General features: G+C 48.9%; 1 protein-coding gene and 1 pseudogene across 2 annotated transcripts in view; both read right to left on the bottom strand.

Annotated features, from left to right (window-relative positions):
• The window catches only part of LOC117884789 (UDP-glucuronosyltransferase 1-6-like), a 107991-nt gene that overhangs the window by 44970 nt on the left and 38030 nt on the right, over window positions 1-24991 (bottom strand). The gene's annotated exons all lie outside the window — the stretch shown is intronic.
• On the bottom strand, window positions 19789-23197 carry LOC117884941 (annotated as a pseudogene).

Raw genomic sequence — 24991 nt, 5'->3', positions numbered from 1 at the left:
GTGCAGTCCACACCATCCTCCAGATCATTAATAAAGATATTAAACAAAACCAGCCCCTATTTACGCAGAAAATGTTCAAGAGGGACAGAGAAGGAGCTATTTGGAATTATGGGCAATTATTCAGCAGTCCTAATAAAGAGGAGACAGAACTGAGTGCACTGGGAAGAGGCTGCTTTCCCCCTCTTTTGACGGAAATGGATCTATATTTTTAGATTGGATAAGAAATAGGGGATCTTTGGTCTTTGCCTTGAATTAAAAGGCTAAGGTACGAAGTACTCATTGTGACACTGCACCCCATATTCTTCATAGTGATATTATTATGCTATCGTTATAGTATAATTATGATGCATTTTATGCAAGATAAGTCATGTGAGGTGTCATTGGGAAAGTTATGATTTTCTGAATATGAGTATCCTATTTGTGTGCATGTATCATTTCTGTATCTGAAGTCATGAATATTGCCTATGTATCTGTATTTCAAATGTAGTTACACCTGGGTAACGCCCACTAGACAAGATGCTTTCAGTCTAGATATCTGGGTGGGAAAGGCCTATTCAGAGCAATGGGCCATTAGGAAAAAGCAATAGGCCTTAGAAGAAGCTTATCTCGCACCTGGGGAGCCTTCCTGAGAACACTACAGACAGCCGCCGAGTAATGGCTGCTATGACTCTACAAGGCCACGTGATCAGACCACATGAGGCTGGACTCCATCTTGGGATGTCAGTATTTTTCCACAAACTGGTCTGGGAACCAGTCTTTGAAACAAAGAGTTATATAGCAAAAACTATATACGGCGGGGAGTGGCATCATGTGGTGTACTTTGCTCCCCACAGAAGGAATCTTCTGGAAACACCTGCGGAACAAAGACTGAACTGGGGGAAGTGCTGGACCCAGGCTAAAGGGATTTCTAGCCTGTAAATGGAACATCCGGGGATTCCAAACTGTAAGGCAAGTGCAGCTTGCCTCTTAAGAATCTGCAGCCTGCTTGTATCATCTTATAGGGTAAGAATCTGCTAATTCATGACCAATCTCTTTAGTATATTAAGTTTAGTTTGTGTTTTTGTTTATTTGCTAGATAATCTGCTTTGATCTGTTTGCTATCCCTTATAATCACTTAAAATCTATCTTTTGTAGTTAATAAACTTGTTTTTGCTTTATCTAAACCAGTGAATTGGAGTGAAATGTGTGGGAATCATAACTCAGGGGCAAAGGCTGTTGCATATTCCTCTCCACATTGAGGGAGGGGCCGAATTTTATGAGCTTATGCTGTACAGTTCCCTGTGCAGTGCAAGACGGTACAATTTTTGGTTTATACTCAAGAGAGGCTGCGTGCCTGGAAAGCTGGGAAATTGGCTGCTGTCTGCTGCATGTATTTGAGTAGCTTGGGTGAAGCTGCTCTCTCAGGTAGGTCAGTTTGGGTATGTGGCGCCACCTGCTGTCGTGCTGGGTGATAACAGGGCCTGGCTGTGTCCCCAAGCAGCGTGAGCAGGGCCAAGCTAACTGAGTGGTTAGAGGGGCCCAGCGGTTCCCACAGCTCCCAGACTGCACCCCAGGGGTGACAACTCATCCCACTCATGTCAACACTTTATTCTTTTCATTCTACAAACAGGCTACCAAATGCAGGTTATCCTTTCAACTTTCCCTTTGCATTTGAAAGGCCACAGTTGGCCTGAGACTCTCAAATGCAAAGTGCTATCTCTACAACCACACAAAGCAGAGCTTTGTTTAAATCACTTCAGAAGGAACCATTTGTTCAAACTTTATCTAAGTCCTTAGAAAGGAACTGTTCTTCGGCGCAGACTAATAAATTCAGCACGTAGGTTCAGTAGGTAGATACCATGTTGGGTGTGTGACGTTGTGCAGTCTATATGGTTTTATAAAAACTTGATAATAAGTCAATATAATGTAACTGAGATAGTTTTAGAGAAAATACAGTAATAAGTGAATGTAACGTAACTGGGATATGCCTCATGCAAAAGGTCTCTTGTAAGGTATCATTACAAAGCTTATAATCTACTGAGTATGATCATCTGATTTGTATAAATGTACCACTCTTGTATCTAAAACTAGAAATATAAAATGTAACTCTGAGGGCCTGTTGTAATTGTGTAAAGTGTGGACCATTAATGATGGTTTGGAATCTTGATGACTCCCATTGTCTGCAGATGGCTGTATTTACCTGTGAGTCTTCCTGTATATGTGTAAAAAGAAGAACAGGAGTACTTGTGGCACCTTAGAGACTAACAAATTTATTAGAGCATAAGCTTTCGTGGACTACAGCCCACTTCTTCGGATGCTTATGCTCTAATAAATTTATTAGTCTCTAAGGTGCCACAAGTACTCCTGTTCTTCTTTTTGCGGATACAGACTAACACGGCTGTTACTCTGAAACCTGTATATGTGTGTGCTGGCAAGTGAGTAATGAAGTCTTGCAGTGACATGTGATCATGTCACCTGAACTGGAATCCATCTTTAACCTGGTGCTTTTCCAGTGGGGGGGGGGGGGGGGAAAACCAGAGAGACAAAGAGTTCCCGCCTTATGCAAAAGATATATAAAGGGGTGGAAGAGAACAGAGAGGGAGAGGAGCCATCATGAAGAATCCCCTAGCTACCACCTGAGCTGCAACAAGAGCTGTACCAGGGGAAAGAATTGTGCCCAGGCCTGGAAGATGTCCAGTCTGAGAAAAACTTACTGAAGCATCTCTGAGGGTGAGATTATCTGTATTTAGTTTGATTAGGCATAGCTTTGCGCATTTTATTTTATTTTGCTTGGTGACTTACTTTGTTCTGTCTGTTACTACTTTGAACCACTTAAATCCTACTGTCTGTATTTAATAAAATCACTTTCTATTTAGTAATTTACTCAGAGTATGTATTCATACCTGGGGGAGCAAACAGCTGTGCATATCTCTCTATCAGTGTTATAGAGGGCGAACAATTTATGAGTTTGCCCTGCATAAGCTTTATGCAGGGTAAAACGGATTTATCTGGGTTTAGACCCCATTGGGAGTTGGGCATCTGAGTGCTAAAGACAAGCACGCTACTGTGAGCTGTTTTCAGGTAAACTTGCAGCTTTGGGACAAGTGATTCAGACCCTGGGTCTGTGTCTGGAGCCAGACGGGAGTGTCTGGCTCAGCAAGACAGGGTGCTGGAGTCCTGAGCTGGCAGGGAAAACAGGAGCAGGGGTAGTCTTTGCACATCTGGTGGCAGCTCCCAAGGGGGTTTCTGTGATCCAACCCGTCACAGGATGTATGGCTAGTATGATACCTCAGCACATTAGAGGCACAAAGGGTTTCTGTTTAGTGCAAGAGAGAGAGGAGGGCTGTCAGGGAGACTGGTTAAGACCCTGGTATAGACTAAATGAGCCTAGATGCTGAAAGGCAAAAGAGGTCCAGGATTTGTATATTGTGACAGGGTCATGCCAGATGGCTACAGGAGAGTGATAGAAAGCAGATATATTAGCCCCAGATTAAGCAGGTCCCTTTTCCCTGGGTAAGGTAACAGGGGCAGTTCCAGAACAATCAGGAACTTGCTGGACCCAGTTAAGGCAGGCAGGCTAATTAGGACACCTGGAGCCAATTAAGAAGCTGCTAGAATCAATTAAGGCAGGCTAATCAGGGCACCTGGTTTAAAAAGCACCTCACTTCAGTCAGTGAGGGGAGCACAAGGAGCTGAGAGTGAGAGGGTTTGCTGCTGGAGGACTGAGAAGTACAAACACTATTTGGCATCAGGAGGAAGGTCCTGTGGTGAGGATAAAGAAGGTGTTGGGAGGAGGCCATGAGGAAGTAGCCCAGGGAGTTGTAACTGCCACACTGCTGTTACAAGAAACACTGTAGACAGCTGTGATCCACAGGGCCCTGGCCTGGAACCCGGAGTAGAGGGTGGGCCTGGGTTCCCCCCATCCCCCTTCCCCCTATTGGATATAAGAGGAGTTGACCTGGACTATAGGTCCCACCAGAGGGGAAGGTCCCTGGCCTTTCCCCCAACCCACCAGGTGGATCAGCAGAGACTGCGGGGATTGTTCTCCTCCCTTTCCCCATGCTGGCCAGTGATGAGGTTAGCTGAGTGAACGGCAGATTTGAGCAACTTGCAAAAGTGGCCAAACTGAGGGCTGCCGTGAATCTCTGAGGCGAGCAAATCCGCCAATAAGTGCAGAACCCACCAAGGCAGAGGAAGAACTTTGTCTCAATATGCACTGCCTATGCTTTAAACCGAAGGGAAATCTAGAAATAGAGTGCGCTGAAGAAGTGGGACACTGCAAAAATCACCCTACAGAGCAATGCTACAGCTATATGAAGCTCTTCAAAGTTACTCTCTGCAAAGTGAGGAGCAATTTCTGTTGCAGTTGTCGAAAATAATAATGTGCAAGATCCTTTCCTGCAGACAAGCTGTGCTGGGTGCCAGCTGAGGAGCTACTGTGAGGGTATGACCGGACGGCAATGACTGGTGACTGCCTCGAGCTGACAGATCTGAGCTAGCTTAAACCTAGCCAGCTTGGGTTCCGGAGAAGTGCAGTTGCAGCAGCATGAGACACGGTAATGCCAGGGTACAAAATATAGGGGAATAACAGAGTAGGTCGTGCTGGTGGGGAAGAGGCACTGTATGTTTTAAAAAACCCAAAACATTGTCAGATAAGGGAAAAAACTTGAATGAATCAAACTGTATCACAGAATCTCTATGTCTAGAAATTCCATGGATGAATAACAAGAATATAGCAGTAGAAACATACACCTCTACCCCAATATAATGCAGTCGTGGAGAGCCAAAAATCCCTACCACATTATAGGTGAAACGCTGTTATATCAGGGTAGTGGTGGCAGGGCTCCAGCAGTGATTTAAAGAGCTCAGAGCTCCGGCTGCGGGGAGCCCCAGGCCTTTTAAATCACCGGCGGAGCCCCGCTGCCGCAGCCCCGGGGTAGCAGCAGCAGGACTCCGGCGGTGATTTAAAGGGCGCAGCGGCTGGAGCCCAGAGGTCTTTAAATCACCACCGGAGCCAGAGCCCTGGACCCTTCAAAGCGCCACCGGAACCCTGCTGTTACCACGCTATATGCAAACCCGTGTTATATCAGGTTGCGTTATAGTGGGATAGAGGTGTACAACCGACCACTTGACCAGGATAGTGACAGTGTTTGTGAAATACAAAGGGAAGTTAGAAGAGCTACAAAATCAGCAAATGCAATAATAATGGGTCATTTCAACTACGGTCATGTTGACTGGATAAATGTCACATCAGGACAGGGGTCTGAAACACGCGGCCCGCGGGCTCTTCCCTGCGGCCCGTGGAGCTCCCCGCGTCCCCCCCCCGTTACTTCCTGTCGCTGCCAAACTCCCCTCACCCCCGCCCCCCCGAGTTCTTTTCTGTGCCTGTTAAGCTCCCCGTGCGCTGCTCCCCAATGTTTGGGGCACCTGCCACCCCCACGCGCCCCCTCCCGGAGTGTCTCCCGGCACCCACTTGCTGCCTCCTCACTGCCCCGGAGCCTGGAGCCTGCAGCACACGTTGAATCCGCTCCGCTCTTCAGGCTGCCGGCTTCCGGCAGGTCCTAGTGTCCCTCTTCTCTAGGGCCAGGGCAAGCTGCCCTTCCACTGCCCTTCTGCCCTAGTCCTGAGCCTCTCTCTTCAGTGAGGTGCTGCCACCCTGGAGTCGCTCTAGGTAAGCGGTGCCAGGCCGGAGCCCGCACCCCAACCCCCTGTCCGGATCCCCCTGCCACACCCTGCACCCCAACCCCCTGCTGCACCTCTCACCTCTCCTGCGCCCCAACTCCCTGTCCTGAGCCCCCTGCCACACCCTGCACCCTGACCCCCTCCTGCACCCCACATCCCAATTCCCTGCCCTGAGCCCCCTGCTGCATACCACCTGCACCTCAACTCCCTGCCCTGAGCCCCCATCACACCCCGCACCTCTTCTGCACCCTAACCCCGTCTGGAGCCCCTGTCACATCCCACACCCTCCCGCACCCCAACTCCCTGCTGCACCCCTCCTGCACCCCACACCCCAATTCCCTGCCCTGAGCCCCCGCCGTACCCTACACACCTCCTTCACCTCAACTTCTTGCCCTAAGTCTCCATCACATCCTGCACCCCTCCTGCACCGCCTGGGGGCAGACAGGGGGCAGAGTTGGGGTGAGGACTTTGGGGAAAGGGTTGGAATGGGGGCAGGGAAGAGGTGGGACAGAGGCGGGGCCTCATGGAAGGGGTGGAGTGGGGGCAGGGCTGGGGGCAGCAAGGGGCGGGTGTCAGTGATGCGGCCCTCGGGCCAATGCAGTAGTCCTCATGCGGCCCTCGTGGTCATTTGAGTTTGAGATCCCTGCGTCAGGGTGTGATGCAGGGATAAAATTTCTAGACACCATTAATAACTGTTTCTGGGAGAGCTAGTCCAGGAACCCACAAGGGGGAGGCAATTCTTGAGTTAGTCATAGGCGGAGTGCAGGATCTGTTCCAAGAGGCAACTATAGTTGCATTGCTTGAAAATAGTGACCCTAATGCAATTAAATTTAACAACCTTGTAGTGGGGAAAATACCAACAAACCCCACCAGAGTACCATTTAATTTTAAAAAGGAGAATCACATGCGAATGAGGATGCTAGTTACGTGGAAATTAAAAAGAGCAGACCCTAGGGTAAATACCTGCAAGCAATATGGAGACTACTTAAAAAACACCAAAATAGAGGCTCTGACTAAATGCAGACCCCAAATCAAAAGAGACAGTAGGAGGACCAAAAGAGTGCCACCGTGGCTAAACAGGAGACTAATGGAGGCCATTAATGGAAAAAAAAGCATCCTTTAAATTTTGGAAGTTGAATCCTAATAAGGAAAATAGGAAGGCGCATACATTCTGGCAAGTCCAATGTAAAAGTATATGAAGGCAGGCCTTCTGAACTTCTTTCTTAGAACTTGCAAAAGATCCAAAAACTAACAGTAAAAATATCTTTTAAGACTATCAGAGTTAAGAAAGCCTGCCAAACAGGTAGTGGGGCCACTAGAGGGTAAAGGTGTTAAAGGAGCACTCACGGAAAACAAGGCCATTGTGGAATAGCTAAATGAATTCTTTGCATCAATCTTTACTGCAGATGATGTGGAGGAGATACTCATATCAAAGCTACTCTTTCTGGATGACAGATCCTGCAGTACTGTCCTCAACTGATGTGTCAGTAGAAGAGGTTTTAGAATAAACATGCCAATTAACATATGGATAAGGGTGATCCAGTTGATACAGCGTTGATACAGAAAGCCTTTGACAAAGTCTCTCGCCAAGAGCTCTTAAGGAAACTATGTAGACATAGGATAAAGGGAAGGTCCTCTCATGGATCAGTGACTGGTTGAAAGATAGAAAACAAAGCATAAAAATAAATGGTCAGTTTTCACAATGGAGAGAGGTGGGGGGGGGTCCCTTAAGGAACTGTACAGCGTCCGGTGCTGTTCAACCTATTCATTAATGATGTGGAACAAGGGGTGAACAGTGAAATGGCAAAGTTTGCAGGAGACACAAAGCAGACTGGGGAATTAGAGTGCGTGACGCTGGCAGACCAGATGCCAACTCATACAAAGGCCCCTAGGCCTCACTGAACACTTACAAATGCATAGCTGGAAACCAGTCTGACTCACCTGTGTGTCAATACCAGGGGTCCTCAATGCGGTGCCCGTGGGTGCCAGGGTGCCCGCCGGGGCGTCTAAGTGCGCCTGCATACTGGCTGGTGGCCGAGCATCCACCGAAATATCGCCTACAAGCAGCGACGTCAATAGGCGTCACCACCAAAATGCCGCCAATTTTTGGCAGCATTTCGGCGGCGACGTCTCTGGATGACACTGCTTGTTGCCAAGCAGCAGCATCCAGAGGCGTCGCCGCCAAAAATCGGTGGCATTTCAGCGGCAACGCCTATTAACGTCGCCGCTTGTCGGTGGCATTTCGGCAGATGCTCGTCCGCCGCCACGGTCCTCCATGGCTCGTCGTCTGGCGCCCGCCAGACGAAGAATGTTGGGGACTACTGGTCAATACTATTAAAATAGATGTTAGAGTTATAAGAATGTGCATCCGAAGAAGTGGGCTGTAGTCCACGAAAGTTTATGCTCTAATAAATTTGTTAGTCTCTAAGGTGCCACAAGTACTCCTGTTCTTCTTTTTGCGGATACAGACTAACACGGCTGTTACTCTGAAACCTGTTTAGAGTTTGAACTTTATGAAATGCTAGTGAGTTGCTGCCTTCATTAATCTCACTTATAATATCTGTATCCTATGGTATAAGGTAATAGTTAAGTGTTTTGCTCTGTAACTATGAAAGAGTTTGCTATGAAACTGTAAACCTGCCCAGTCAGGAGAGAAGCATTACTGAGTGTGAAATGCTAGTTTACCACAAGAGGTGTCATCTCCTTCCCAACAAAAGAAGGCTTATAGACACCAGACAAACCATTGTGGCACATCAATGAACAAAAGACTTTGTTGATTGTTTCCCCACACCCATAAAGAGGGGAATGCACAAACTCTCATTCCATCACACCTTGAACTCTGGGGGAAGGGGAACTGAATATTATGACTTTTGGTGTAAGGGGCCATCTATCACAAAGGCAGGTTGGTGGCAAGATAGACTGGAGTGCCCAAGGGGACTGTCTGTGACTCCATGGTTAGACTGTCCTAGCACTTGAGGAGTTTACACTTGATACTTGGTTGGTGAAACCTAAGTACAGAACTCACAATCAGCTTGGGGTTTGTGTCCTGGTGTGTAACAAACTGCATCTGGTACTCATGATTGTGAGCCACAGTCTAGACAGTCTGAGAGTGACCTCACAAAATTGGGTGACTGGGCAAAAAAAAAAAAAAAAAAAAAAAGGCAAATGAAAGTCAACACAGATAATTGCAAAGAAGTGCACATTTGGGAAAAAATATATATACATATACAATTATGGTTTGTAAGCTAGCTGTTATCACCCAAGAAAGAGATCTTGGGGTCTCTGTAGATAGCTCTCTGAAAATTTCCACTCAATGCACAGCATCGGTCAAAAAGGCTAATAGTGTGCTTGAAACTATTAGGAAAAGGTTAGGAAACAAGACAGAAAATATATATAAATCCATGGTGCGTCCAAACCTTGAATACTGCGTGCAGTTCTGGTTGCCCCATCTCAAAAAGGATTTAGTGGAACTAGAAAAGGTTCAGAGAGGGGCAACAAAGATGATCAAGGGTATGAAACGGCTTTCATTAGCGGAGATATTAAAAAGATTAGGGTTGTTCAGCTTAGGAAAGAGATGACTAAAGGGGGATAAGACAGAGGTCTATAAAATCATGACTGGTGTAGAAAAAGTGAATAGAGAAATGTTATTTACCCATTTCCCACAATACAAAAACCAGGGGTCGTGCAATCAAGTTAATAGGCAGCAGGTTTAATGCACAGAGGAGGAGGTACTTTTCGACACAACACACAAGTAAGCTGTGGAGCTCATTCCCATGGAATGTTGTGAAGGCCAAAAGTATAACTGGGTTCACAAAGGAACTAGTTAAGTTCATGGAGAATAGGTCCATCAATGACTTTTAGCCAAGATGGTCAGATTCAACCCCATGCTAAGGGCAACCTTAGCCCTCTGACTACGAGAAGCCGAGAGTGAAAGATGGGTGGATCACTCAATAATTGCCCTATTCTGTTCACTCTCCCTGAAGCTCAAGAATGGCCCAATGTCAGAGACAGAATACTGGGCAAGGTGGACCATTGGGCTGATGCTGTATGGTAGCTCTTATGTGCTTATATGTGTTCTTTAGGTAGCGAATGCATAAGGATGCAGAAGAACCTCTTCCTGTGTTTAAGGCATTGTATACATTTCCCTACTATGATGCTTAGATTTCTCCAAGAGAAAACTGGTACCTAGTATAACAAGAACTATTTCCAATTGAGTTCATTCTGTTCGTGCTGAGCTGGGACATCCATTCTGAAGTGTCAACAGTACACAGAAGGAAGGAAGGAGAAACCCTGTCCCACACAGGAAAGTAGGCTAAAACCCTGAGACTATCCATTTATCTTTCTGAGGCCTGGTCTACACTACGAGTTTACATCGACTTTAGCAGCGTTAAATCGAATTAAGCCTGGACACGTTCACACGACGAAGCCCTTTCTTTTGACTTAAAGAGCCCTTTAAACCGGTTTCTTTACTCCACCTCCAACGAGGGGATTAGCGATAAAATCGGCCTTAGCGGGTCAGAATTGGGGTAGTGTGGACGGAATTCGACGTTATTGGCCTCCAGGAGCTATCCCACAGTGCTTCATTGTGACCGCTCTGGACAGCACTCTCAACTCAGATGCACTGACCAGGTAGACAGGAAAAGGCCCACGAACATTTGAATTTCATTTCCTGTTTGCTCAGCGTGGAGAGCACAGGTGACCATGCAGAGCTCATCAGCACAGGTAACCGTGATGGAGTCCCAGGATCGCAAAAGAGCTCCATCATGGACCGAATGGGAGGTACAGGATCTGCTCGCCATATGGGGAGATGAATCAGTGTTAGCTGAACTCCGAAGCAGTAAACGAAATGGCAAAATATTAGAAAAGGTCTCCAAGGCCATGAAGGACAGAGGCCATAACAGGGATGCACAGCAGTGCTGCGTGAAAATTAAGGAGCTACGGCAAGCCTACCACAAAGCCAGAGAAGCAAACGGAAGGTCTGGGGCAGAGCCGCAAACTTGCCGCTTCTACGCGGAGCTGCATGCCATGCTAGGGGGTGCAGCCACCACTACCCCAACCGTGTGCTATGACTCCCTCATTGGAGAAACACACAGGGAAGAGGGTTCGGGGAACGAGGAAGATGAGGATGGAGGTAATGTAGATAGCTCACAGCAGCAAGGAAGCGGAGAAACCGGTTTCCCCAACAGCCAGGATATGTTTATCACCCTGGACCTGGAACCCCCGAACTCACCCAAGGTGTGCTCCCAGACCCTGAGGGCACACAAGGGACCTCTGGTGAGTGTACCTTTGTAAATATTACACATGGTTTAAAAGCAAGCGTGTTTAATGATTAATTTGCCCTGGCAATCGCGGCCAGTACAGCTACTGGAAAAGTCTGTTAATGTGTATGGGGATGGAGCGGAAATCCTCCAGGGACATCTCCAGAAAGCTCTCCTTCATGTACTCCCAAAGCCTTTGCAAAAGGTTTCTGGGGAGGGCTGCCTTATCCCGTCTGCCATGGTAGGACACTTTACCACGCCAGGCCAGTAGCACGTGGTCTGGAATCATTGCATAACAAAGCATTGTAGCGTATGGTCCCAGTGTTTGCTGGCATGCAGACAACATCCATTCCTTATCGCTCTTTGTTATCCTCAGGAGAGTGATATCATTCACGGTCACATGGTTGAAATGGGGCGATTTTATTAAGGGGACATTCAGAGGTGCCCGTTCCTGCTCTGCTGAACAGAAATGTTCCCCACTGTTAGCCACGCGGTGGCGGGAGCGGTGAAGTGATCATCCCAGAGAATTGGGTGTGGGTGGGGAGGGGGGTTAGTTGGGTTTGTGCTGCATGTTAACCCGGAAACCGCAGCCCCTCCTTTTACATTGCAAATCCATTTTAAATGGCCAACCCAATTCATGCTTGATATGGGAAATGAGGGCGCTGCTGTTTGAAACCATTCCCACATGTTAAGAAGGTTAAAAAAGCCAAAAGACTGTGGCTTACCATGGCTGCCTGCAAGCCGAAATCTGTTGCCTGGCACTGCGTGAGTGATCTCTCACACGAAACCGGCAGGCCCTCACTATAAGAGGAAAAATGCGACCTTGTAACGAAAGCACATGTGCTGTGTAATGTGAACAGCAAAATTTAACGTGAAAGAGTGTACCCATTGTTCTCTAAAATGTGTCTTTTTTAACCACCTCTCCCTTCTCCTCCACCAGCTGCAAATGTTTCTCCTTCACAGAGGCTAGTGAACATTAGAAAGAGAAAACGGAGGACGTGGGACGATATGTTCACGGAGCTCCAGATGTCCTCCCATGCTGAAAGAGCACAGCAGAATGCATGGAGGCAGTCAATCTCAGACTACAGAAAAGCACAATATGAACGAGAGGAGAGGTGGCGAGCTGAATCGCAGGCTGAACAGAGCAAGTTGCGGGCTGAAGAGGATAGGTGGTGTCAGCTTACAGACAGAAGGCAAGAGTCGATGCTCCGGCTGCTGGAGCATCAAACTGATATGGTCCAGCGTATGGTTGAGCTGCAGGAAAGGCAGCAGGAGCAGAGACCGCCGCTACAGCCCCTGTGTAACCAACAGTCCTCCCCAAGTTCCATAGCCTCCTCACCCAGACGCCCAAGAACATGGTGGGGGGGCCTCCGGCCACCCAGTCACTCCACCCCAGATGATTGCCCGAGCATCAGAAGGCTGGCCTTCAATAAGAGTTAAAGTTTTAAACTGCAGTGTGTCCTTTTCCTTCCCTCCTCCCCCACCCATCCCGGGTAACAATGACTTTATTGCCTCTGCAAGCGGTGCTTGAAGTGGGGAGGGGAAGGTAGTGTGGTTGGTTTACAGGGAAGTAGAGTGAACCGGGGGGGGAGGGCGGAGGGTTCATCATGGAGAAACAAACAGAAGTTTCACACCGTAACCTGGCCAGTCACAAAACTCGTTTTCAAAGTTTCTCTGATGCGCACCGCGCCCTGCTGTGCTCCTCTAACCGCCCTGGTGTCTGGCTGCGCGTAATCAGCGGCCAGGCGATTTGCCTCAACCTCCCACCCCGCCATAAATGTCTCCCCCTTACTCTCACAGATATTGTGGAGTGCACAGCAAGAGCAATAACAATGGGGATATTCTTTTCGCTGAGGTCTGAGCGAGTCAGTAAGCTGTGCCAGCGCACTTTTAAACATCCAAATGCACATTCCACCACCATTCGGCACTTGCTCAGCCTATAGTTGAACAGGTCCTGACTACTGTCCAGGCTGCCTGTGTACAGCTTCATGAGCCATGGCATTAAGGGGTAGGCTGGGTCCCCAAGGATCACGATAGGCATTTCAACATCCCCAATGGTTATTTTCTGGTCCGGGAAGAAAGTCCCTTCCTCCAGCTTTCAAAACAGACCAGAGTGCCTGAAGACGCGAGCATCATGTACCTTTCCCGGCCATCCCACGTTGATGTTGGTGAAACGTCCCTTGTGATCCACCAGGGCTTGCAGCAGCATTGAAAAGTACCCCTTGCAGTTTATGTACTCGGTGACTTGGTGCTCCGGTGCCAAGATAGGGATATGGGTTCCGTCTATGGCCCCACCACAGTTTGGGAATCCTATTGCAGCAAAGCCATCCACTATGGCCTGCACGTTTCCCAGAGTCACTACCCTTGATATCACCAGGTCTTTCATTGCCCTGGCAACTTGGATCACAGCAGCCCCCACAGTAGATTTGCCCACTCCAAATTGATTCCCGACTGACCGGTAGTTGTCTGGCATTGCAAGCTTCCACAGGGCTATCGCCACTCGCTTCTCAACTGTGAGGGCTGCTCTCATCCTGGTATTCTGGTATTCAGGGCAGGGGAAAGCAAGTCACAAAGTTCCATGAAAGTGCCCTTACGCATGTGAAAGTTTCGCAGCCACTGGGAATCGTCCCACACCTGCAGCACGATGCAGTCCCACCAGTCTGTGCTTGTTTCCCGGGCCCAGAATCAGTGTTCCACGGCATGAACCTGCCCCAGTAACACCATGATTTCCACATTGCTGGGGCCTGTGAGAGGTCTATGTCCATGTCAATTTCCTCATCACTCTCGTCGCCGCGCTGCAATCACCTCCTCGGCTGGTCCTGGTTTTGCTTTGGCATGTCCTGGCTCTGCATATACTCCAGGACAATGCGTGTGGTGTTCACAGTGCTCATAATTGCCACGGTGATCTGAGCGGGCTCCATGATCCCAGTGCTAGCTATGGCGCCTGGTCTGAAAAAAGGCGCAAAACTAGTATCTGACGGACCAGGGGAGGGAGGGAGGGAGGGAGGGAGGGAGGGATGGAGGGCCGAGTGACAACATGGCGTACAGGTACAGGGAATTAAAATCAAGAAAGGTGGCTGTGCATCAGGGAGAAACACAAACAACTGTCACACAGAATGTGTCCCCCCCAAAGATTAAACTCAAAACCCTGGGTTTAGCAGGCCGTTGATTTCACGGAGGGAGCGGAAGCAAATGAATACAGAACAAATCTATTTTTTACATCTTAAGCTGGCAGATGACAGTGCAGCATGACTGATAGCCCTCGGCATCTTCTGGGTGCTTGGCAGAAAATACTGGGCGCTTGGCAGAAAATAGCATACTACGACTGATAGCCATCATCATCGAGACTGCCCAGGGTGCCTATGATTGACAGCCACTGCAGTACGACGACGACGGATACCAGTCGTAATATACCATCTTCTACCAAAAGGCAAGATGTGGCACATCTGCCAGCCCCACGTCTGCCAGCACCCAGATCGCTGATGAAGGCTACCAGTCATACTGCACCGTCTACTGCCAAAAGGCAATTAGCTGCTGCTGTGTAGCAATGCAGTACCACGTGTGCCGGCACCCAGAAGATATATGTTGACAGTGAGCTGAGCTGAGCGGGCTCCATGCTTGGCGTGGTATGTTGTCTGCACAGGTAACCCAGGTGAAAAGGCGCGAATCGATTGTCTGCCGTTGCTCTGACGGAGGGGGAGGTGCCTGACGACATGTACCCAGAACCCCCCGCGACACTGTTTTGCATCATTCAGGCATTGGGATCTCAACCCAGAATTCCAATGGGCGGCGGAGACTGCGGGAACTGTGGGATAGCTACCCACAGTGCAACGCTCCGGAAGTCGATGCTAGCCTCGGTACTGTGGACGCAGTCTGCCCACTTCATGTACTTAGAGCATTTTATGTGGGGACACACACAATCGGCTGTATACAACCGATTTCTATAAAAACGGCTTCCATAAATTCGACCTAATTTCGTAGTGTAGACATACCCTAAATATTTATCCTGTGTCACTTACCTTTCTGCCAAAGAGATGCTTGAAACCAACATTTGATTGCCAAAAGCTGAAACACAACTGGCTTTTCACGTGTCTTTTTCAGTCCTCTGACTTGTGCCCAAAATAAAGCTTCTCCACTCTGCAGCGTTATCTGTATTTCCCCTCTGCTTGTTTTTTGTCCCTATCCACAGTGCTTTGTCTGAATTGCATAACCCCACTGACCTTTCCCCTGCTCTGACTTCATCTCAGTCATTCCAAATCAGCATATGTACCATCACCTGCCTGGGTGATTCCTCCACCAGGTCACTGCCTCTACTATTTGTATTTGCTTCATCACTTTAATGGCTCCAGCCATGAGGGGCAGCAATTGCGAAAGCATGAACGTGCATGTGAAAGAAGCGCACAAAGGCATGATGGAGACTGGCACTGCTGATGGAAAGAAGACACAGTAAATTGCCGAGACCTAGGAAGAGGATAAGTTGTGAAGGCCCTTAAAGGTGAAGGCAAGGTGCTTGTATCTGATATGGTGAAGAGGGAGTCAGTGAAAGAACTCCTTGAGTGAGGTGACCTGCTCAAAAATGATGGGCAGCAGCTTTTTGTGTGGACCTGCATGGGGTGACTTAGGTTTCAGGAAGAGCAGAGGAGGAGGAGAATCCAGTAGCCAGACGGGAGGTAATGAGGCCCTGGATGTGATTTTTAGTGGTGTGGGTAGAGAGAAAGGGCTGAATCTCACAGATGCTGTGGAAGAGGCAGCAACAGCATGATTTAGCATGACCTGGATGTGTGGTTCTAGAGAGGGGACTAATCTGAGAGGATTGTCATGTTGCTACCAGTGAGAGTGGAAGAGGGGAATGCTTCAAGGGGTGGAAGAGAGCAGTTTGGTTTTAACCATGCTAAGGTTAAGCTGATGGTGAGACCTCACTGAGACGCAGAGAGACAGGCCGAGATGTGGGATTGGATGGAGGGGGACAGGTCAGGAGTAGACAGACAGATTTTTAATTAACGATGTATAACTGTTAATTAAAGCCAAGTAAGTAGATACAGTCCCCCAAAGAAAGGGTGTAGAGCAGGGGTGGGCAAACTACAGCCCATGGGCCGGATCTGGCCCACCAGCTGTTTTAATCCAGCCCTTGAGCTGCTGCTGGGTAGTGGGATCTGGGGCTTGCCCCGCTCCGGTGCTCCAGCCGGGGAGCAGGTTCAGGGGCTGCTCCACACGGCTCCCAGAAGCCGCGCCATGGCCCCCCTCCAATGCTTCAACGCTCCGGTGCTCCAGCCAGGGAGTAGGGTCGGGGGCTGTTCCATGCAGCTCCCAGAAGCCACGCCATGGCTCCCCTTGGGCTCCTACATATAGGGGCACCCAGGAGGCTCCACTCTGCACACTGCCCCCACCCCAAGCACCGCCCCCACAGCTCCCATTGGCAGGGAACCTTGGCCAATGGGAGCTGCAGGGGAGGTGCCTGCAGATGGGGCAGTGTGCAGAGCCGCCTGGCCGCGCCTCCACATAGGAGCCAGAGAAGAGACAAGGTAAGCACCGCCCGAAGCCTGCACCCCTGAGCCTCACCCCACACCCCAACCCCCTGCCCCAGCCCTGATCCCCCTCTCGCCCTCCAAACCCCTCAATCCCAGCCTGCAGCACCCTCCTGCAGCACCAAACCCCTCATCCCCAACCCCACCCCAGAGCCTGCACCCCCAGCCAGAGCCTGCACCCCTTCCTGCATCCCAACCCCCTACCCCAGCCCTGATCCCCCTCCCATCCTCCGAACTCCTTGGTCCCAGCCCAGAGCACCCTCCAACACCCCAAACTCCTTATCCCCAGCCCCACCCCAGACCCCGCACCCCCCAGCTGGAGCCCTCCCCCCGCCCTGCACCCCACCCCCCAGCCCGGAGCCCCCTCCTGCACCCTGAACTCCTCATTTCTGGCCCCACCCTGGAGCCCGCACCCCCAACCAGAGCCCTCACCCCCTCCCACACCTCCAACCCCAATTTTGTGAGCTTTCATAGCCCACCATACAATTGCTATTCCCAGATGTGGCCCTTGGGCCAAAAAAGTTTGCCCATCCCTGGTGTACAGGATAGGAGAAGAGGAGGTGGCCAGTGATCAAGCTCACTGGGACTCACAGGTGACTGATATGCAGTATTCCCTCAGGAGGGTGGAACTAGGGTGACCAGATGACCCAATTTTATAAGGACAGTCCCGATATTTGGGGCTTTGTCTTATACAAGTGGCTATTACACACACATACACTCCATCCCAATTTTTCACCTTTGCTATCTGGTCACCCTAGGTGGAACTGAGGCATTTCAGCTGCATCAGTCGAACAGTGATTGTAGTACTGCTCTCCTGAGCTTGGCATCTGACCTAGCGGCTAAGTCTAAGGCACAGTGCTTGACAAAGGCCCATGCATTACTCCATGTTGCTGCCTTGCAGATCTCTGATATTAGCACATTTCCGAAGCAGGCAGAGGATAGTGCTTGTGCTTTGGTGGAAGGAGTCTTGATGTTCAGGAGGAGAGGTATGCCAGGCAGCTGATACTGCAGCGAGATACACTGTGTTCTCCATCTCTGGGAGGAGATGGCCTGGCTGTGGCTATATACAGACAGGGTCACATTGTGAATGTCTTCATCTTGTTAATATAATAAAGCAAAATCCTGGATACATTCAATGTGTGCAACTCCTTTTCTCCCAGTGTTGAGTGTGGCTTTGAGAAGAAGACAGTCAGGTTGCATGATTGTGTTAGATGAAATTCTGAGACCACCGTGTCCCTACGAATGACTTATGTGGGGTACAGCCATAAGTGCCAAGTGCTCACTCGCTCTTCAGGATGACATCATAGCCGCTAGTATGACTGTCATCCCAGGTAGGTGGTGTAAGGAGCATTCTGAGAGAGGTTCTAATGGACATTCCATGAGCCTCAGGAGAAGGATGCTGAGGTCCCAGGCAGGAGTATGTTCTCTGGCTCTCTGTCTTGGCACTCAGTTGGTGTCCTCTTCTTTTGGTGAGGCAGTAGTGTACCATTTTCTGTCAGGACCTGGTGTGTAAATTGCCAGGGACTGTAGTGTGGAAGGTCCTGAGGAAGGCAGTCTGAAGAAGGCCACAGGGCTGGAATTAATCCCAGTAGTGAGCCCTGGAGAGGGGTGAAGCATAGGGAAGCAGTCCTGAGCAGTCAGCATTCCCGCTGAGAAAGGAGGAGCTGGGAGGAGCTCGGGAGAAGCCAGAGGCCTGGGAACCAGAGGAGAGGCTGTGTTAAGCACAGGCTAGAGGGAAGCAGCACAAGGGGCTTGGCAGTAGGAAGTGGCCCCCCCACTTTTACACAGGTACTGGAGCTTCCACCCGGGGATTTTGAGATCTTGTGCATCACAGACTTCATGACTGTTGAGGTGGTCAGAGTCGAAGTCCCCAGTCACAACTCTGTCATGTCCTCTGCATCTTTCTTTGCCTGATCCTTGGGTGGGATGTGTTGGCTGATGCTGATCTCTCCAGCTCTGCTCTGGTCATAATGGTCACCTCTAGGTCTGAAGTGAACTGCATGGATTACTGTAGAGGATGTAATTTAAGCCAGGTGTCCCTGGACTTGCAGATCCTGGAAGAAAAGGCTTAGACACAAAGCACTTAGCCAGGATGTGGCTCTCCTCTAGGCAGAGAAAAAAGTGTCTCTGTAAGTTCCTGATGGGGATCGGCCCATCACAAGATGGGCAGTGTTTGAATCCTGAGGGTTTGGATTCTGCCACAAGGCTTGGTGGTTGGCGTGATGCACCTCACCCCTAGAAGAGGAAGCTGATCAGGTCTTGGAAGAAAGCAGCAGCTCAGACACTGTCTGGATTCCGTCTCACTGCCCTGACCATAAGAGGGAACTCGGGGAAGGACAGGACTGTCCCTTATGTCCTTGCTTGGGAGCATGAGCCTGATCAGCTCCAACAGACCCTGCTGTTCTAACACCCTACAATCTCACACTGGGATACACACAGAAACCTTCTCACACAAGAACAAGGAGACAGAGTTGCAGAGAAAAAAGCTTCAAGAAAGAAAGTGTGATCAACAGAGACAGAAGGCAGCTGAGAGCTCAAAGAGGCTAAGGATGAGGTGAAAGCCCAGGGATCTGTCTTGGAAGAAGCCACTAGCGACTTTAGAGAGAGCAGTTTCAGTGGAGTGGTTGGAGAGTGTTTAAGTTAAACTGGAAGAAAGGAACTTCACCCTGTGAAAGAAAGAAAGGCGGTGGAGTAACAGCTGAGGAGGGAGCTGGATTCAAGGGGAGTTTCTTATGATGGGGCGGACCAAAGCAGACCTGCATTGTGAGGGAAAGGAACTGGAGCAGAGTGAGAGGTTGAGGAGGAGGAGAAGGGATGACAATGGTACAAGTTCGATCAGGAGGTGGAGGAAATGGTCTCACTGGGGCAGGTGGAAGGGCTGACCCACCACTTCTGCCGACACAACATTCCAGACAGCTGTGGACTTTCACTTTCTTTGAGCATGTTCCTTTTTGAAACTTATAAATGTCAGTTACAAAGTCTGGTTTAATTTACAACAGAGAAAATCTATGGCCAGTTAATGTCCAGATTCACACTTCTGCACAACAGCGAACTTTAGCTCACCTATGTTTTAATAAAGCTTGAATTATGGATCTTTGTTTGGTAATATTGCTTAGACTTTTAATTTATGTTAAGGCAATACAGTTTGTCACTAGCAAGAGAAAATCATTTGGAATCTGATTCACATTCAATGCAGGCAGCATCCTATTTTGTATTTTGTGTGGAGAGCCATGGAGGAGAGTGTGTAAATTAGGCACATTACAATGAGCTATAATGCCCATTGCTCATCTACAGCTTTTTCCACAGAAAAAATATCAAAATGAAAGTGCAAACACAAAACAGAATCACTGGACATACCAGAGATAGGTTCTTCCCTCCTCACAGTTTATGCCTCCGATGAAGACCATGTTGGGCACCACTGGTCTGGAATACTTAAATACAAAGTCGTATCTCAGTAGCCATATGGAGCCATTTCTGTAAAATGTTGGTAAGTGCACATCTCTCTGGAGAAACTTTGAAGCAATGTATTTGGTATACAAATCCTTAAACAATGGTGTGTCTAAAGAGCTAACCAGTAGGTTTACCACTCACTGGGAACAAGTAATGTGGTCTGTGTAGCTGGTATAACATCTTGGGACATAGGGAACAGGGTTTGGAGATTTACAGATTGCATGCTCTAAACTGCATGGAAATCCACGAAAGAAGTACATGGAAGGGATGGACAGATATTCTCCCAGGATCACCCCACGTGGCAAAGCTGGGTCTGTGAAGAGTGCATCAAATTTACTCTCTTCCAAGTATCGTATGATTTCTCTGTTCTGCAGCAGGCTGTCACAGTTGTAGAAGAACAAATCCAGTACAAACATGACGCTGCTGTATGCTTCTATGATCATAGTAGGGAAAGAGACCTCATCAAAGGGCTGGTTAGTAAACAAATGAAGATGACGGCCTATCTCTTCCTGGGTGTAAGGTACAGCATACATTTTCCTTTTGACTTCGGGAGCAAGCACTACTATTTCATGCCCTTTCTCACTGAGCTTCTCCACTATGCACGCATGCTGAGCCAGTGACTTCCTTCTTGAGGTATCACCAACAGCCGCCCACCTTCCACAAACCCCAAGGAGAGTAAGAAAAGAAAAATCCCTGCAGCAAATGAGTAAAAAGGGGAAACAATGGAGCCATCTCAAAGCTGGAAGAGGATGCTTTGTCTCTACAGATGTTGCAAACTTCTTTTTATAGCTGAATTAACACAACTCAGAGTTTACACTGCTTGCAACCTTATTTGAATTTACTCACATATTTTTAATCTCTACTAAGGTAGCACAACAAAAACTTGCCACCTCTATTGGAATTATTCTATCTTTGGATTTACCAGTACCAGTCCCATTCAAGGAACTTATCTTTGTTTTACTCATTAACTTAATGTCCATTTCTCTACACTGAATTGCATAGGTGACTTCTGACCTCTGGTCCCAATCTGTGCCAGTCAGTGTGAGTCAGCACATTGCATCACCCAGAGGTGTTTTTGTGGTTGTTGGTCATTCATAGCCTAGATCAGCAAAAGTAGTGATCTGGGTTTGTGCCAGTGTGATGCAAAAAAACCCTAATGACCCTGTGTTGGCAGCAATTGCTGTCTTCAAACAGTGGAGATTTTGAATTGGGTTGGACTGCTAGATTCTTCTGTCCTTCATAAAGAATTGTTCACTTTGTAACAGGAATTGTGTAGGCCCTCAGCATCCTCTGTTGTGTTACTAAGCTCCTTTTCTGATTGTCTGTTGGCCAGGGCAAATACTAATACAGCCACAAGGCTACACACAACACAATTGCATTCGCCTTGTACTATGCCTCAGATATTAGAGGCCAGGCCAGTCTTCATGCCCTTTCATTCCTTGGCATCTCCGCTGGGAGTGACAGACTATTAATGAGACTAATAGAGTGCCAATCATATTCAGGATGTGGACACCGTAGGAACTATACTGCCCACACATGACATTTAATAGCCACATCAAGGTAAAATCTTTCCTGCCCAGGCTGTGATCTCATCAGCTTGCACAAGCTGATCATGTCAATATTAGAAAAGGGAAGCTCCAAAGAATGCCCAGGTTACTGAAGGAAGAGATGTTGGTAATTCAGTATGTGCCACTGTGACGGGGTACACAGACCCCATGCTGATGGAGAGGGGCTTACTGAGATCCTGTGGGCCTGATCAGCCCCACCCCTAACACCTGTACAAGTTGACAAGCCAGGAGGGAGGAGATAGTAGAGGAAAACCCCAGCTCAGCGGTGGCTGACTGGGAGAGGGAGAGGCCCTCTTGAGCTACTCCCGGGAAGGAAGGCCTTGCTGGGGCCAGGGCCTAACCAGAGGTTGCTTTGAAGCTGCCTGGAAGGAAGGCCCAGTTGGGGCTGGAACCTAACAGGAGACTCCTAAGGGCTGGAGCCACCTTGGGAAGGTCAGCCTGGTGAGAGAACTTTTGTGACTTTGGTTCCTCATAACTAGTTTCCTAACTTCCTCACACTGTGAGGAAGGCCTAGCTGCAGGTCAAGGTAGGCAGCAGCCGGGGATGCAGCAGAGATTCTGAATAAACAGACCTCACTTACTTCATACAGGGCCCCTGGTCTGCAACCCAAAGCAGAGGGCAGGCCTGCCTTCCCCTACTGACCCACCTAGGATGGGGACATGCGGACCCCAGCGCCAAGGGCTGGTAGGCCCACAAAGCCTGACGTTCGGCTGAACCTCCGGTGTGACGCTGCCACTCTAGTGCCATGCTGGACTCAAGTTTCCCCAGATGGGGCAAGACTAAAAGTGGCCTGGCTGAAGGACCAAGTCACAAGAAGGGGCAGAGCCAGAGCTGCTGTCAGGAGGGAATACTGGAGGAGGAGAGTAGCTACAGCATGCCCTGCCACAGGGGGGGTGCACCTGCTCTGAGTAGACTCTTCCACAGCTACTTATCTTTGTGAGCCTGCACCAGTGTCCTAGCATGCGACCGCTGTGCTGCTATTAGTGCCATCGTTTCATTGTGATGTATAGCCAAGGGCCTGGCCAGCCCTAGCCATTAAAGTCTGTATTTTTTCAAACCTATTCAAATCCCATTTGGGCTTATTATGTTCTGCTCACTTTAAATTCCCCTTTGTGGTAACAATAGTCTAACAATAGACTTTCATTTTCTGCCCCAAACTGGTTTGTGATGTTCTTGTATGCTGTTAAATCGCTTCCATGCTCCATCATAGAGGTGGCTGCACTGAACTGGTAGGCAAAGTGAATCTTGCACATATATTGCTATGGAGTTTGCAAAGCACTTAGAGATCCTTTTGTATGAAGGGCGTTATGATGTAAAATACTGTATTATTCATGTCTGGAATTTCAATTTCTTGGACTCCAATTCAGACAACACATGGATCTGTGAAACTTCTAATAAGCTCTGCCTGACCTTTAGAATGCCTGGCTGTGGCTGTAAACAGACAGGGTCGCAGTCCGAACATCTTGGTCTGGCTAATACAATAAAGCAAAGCCCTGGATACCTCCAGTGTGTTCAACCCCTGTTCTGCTGTTGCTGAGTGTGGCTTCAAAAAGAAAACAGGTTGATTGAATGTGTTAGATGAAGGTCTGAGACCACCTTAGGAATGAACTTCAGGTGTCCCTCTGTATGTCATATGGGGAGTTCAGCCATAAGTGCCTGGCGCTCACTCACATTCATGGATGACGTGATAGCTGCTACGATGACTGTCTGCAGAGTGAAGTGAGGTATGGAGCATTCTGAGCGAGGTGCCAATGCAAGCTCCGCAAGCCCCAGGTGAGGAGGAGGTCCCAGGCAGGAATAGATTCTCTAGCTCTCAGCTTTGGACCTAAGATAGTGCCCTCTGCCTTTGGTGAGACTGATACTTGTATCATTTTCTGTCAGGACCTGGTGTGTAAATTCTCAGGGACTGCTTGAGTCCTTGGGGGCAGTGGGAGCACTTTGTCTGTCCTCTGGCTCAAGAGCTCCATACTCTTGAAAGGTATCCTACTGCGGTCTGTACTTCCCAAGTTGTGAGCAATGCTCAGAACCAAGATCCTCTCCCATGCAAGGTAACTGTATTTCATAGAGTCATAGATATGTAGAGAAGCCAGGGACCTTGAGAAGTTCATCAAGTCCAGCCCGCTGTTGAACATTGCCTGCTAGCTTGCCACTCAAAGCTGCAGCAAAGCTGATGAATATGTCATGAATATGTCATGCAGCCACAAGGCCCTTTTGATTTTTCTAGTATTGCAGAAACAACCACAAACATGGTTTGGGTGGGTGTGGAAGTACTGAAAGCCCTTTGGGAACACTTAGTGCCTCTTCTCCACTCACTTGGAGGTGAGAAGAAGAGTGGCTGGCACTAGTTCCAGGATCCCTTCATTAAGGGGGAGGAAGATCCTAGACAGCACCATCACACTCAGAATGTTAAAAAGCTTTAGGAAATTTTCCCATATGAATGTAGTCACAATGCCAGGGTCCTCGTGATTCGGGACAGAATGTCTGGCTTTAAATCATTGGAATGAGGCTGGGGTCAATGCCTCATCCAGCAATGAGGAGAATTCTTTGGATCAAGATAGGGGTGCTTGTTGTCACCCCTCTGTGTTGTCACCCTTCTCCCATGGGCCCACATCCAGTTCTGGTTTGAGTGGCTTAGCCAGCAATGTCACAGAGTTTGGAATCTCCTTCTCTTCCTAGCAGCACTGGTGGGACAGGGGAGGAAAGTCCCTGTAAGGGCGGTATGGCCTAGACAGATTGCCATATGTGTACTAGTCTAGCTGAGATTGCATGGTCCAGTGTTACCTCATGGCATTTGGGGTGGCACTTTAAACAGGGGCTCCCCAATACCCTCCTTGGGGTCATTCTCTGATGGCAGGGGAGAGGTATCTCTGATGCCACTCAGAAGGAATACATTGGCAACAGGGAGGATTATATGTAGTGTAAGTGTCGTGGGGTGGGGTGGAGCCCATTCCAGGGCTGGTCACATCTTTGGTACAGGGAATGTTCAAGCCATCTCATGGGCCCTGGTGCGGCTCCATTGCAGGTAGCAGCATGGAGATGAGCTGTGGATCTCCAGCTTTGTTTGATTCTTAGGGGTTTTGTCCTTGGCAGAGTGAGGTCTCCAGTCCTCTGGGACTTCCCTTCAGTCTAAGAGCGATTTTTAAGCTCGGTCCAAATTCACCAATTGCTGTACCTGTCACAAGCTGGCTGGCCCATTGAGGGGAGTCAGCCGGCCTTACCATTGACAGCACCTGGCCTTCAGCTGGTTCTGATCTGGCAACTTAATTATAATGTAGTGCCTCCAGCTATGAAAGGGTCAGGAAAGACAATACAAAGAGGGAGGAAACTTCAGTTAGAAAAGACCCAGAGGAGAGGAGGTAGGGAGTGCTCCAGGAAAGGCCCGAGTGAGGGAGGCAGTCTGAAGAATGCAACAAGGCTGGAATTAATCCCAGTAGTGAGCCCTGGAGAGGGGTGAAGCACAGGGAGGCAGTCCTGAGTGGTCGGTGTTCCCGCTGAGAAAGGAGGCGCTCGGGAGAAGCCAGAGGCCTGG

The sequence above is a fragment of the Trachemys scripta genome, chromosome 11 (genome assembly GCF_013100865.1).
Source record: "Trachemys scripta elegans isolate TJP31775 chromosome 11, CAS_Tse_1.0, whole genome shotgun sequence".
In the NCBI taxonomy this organism is placed as follows: Eukaryota; Metazoa; Chordata; order Testudines; family Emydidae; genus Trachemys; species Trachemys scripta.
This window is presented reverse-complemented; position numbering and strand designations above follow the sequence as displayed.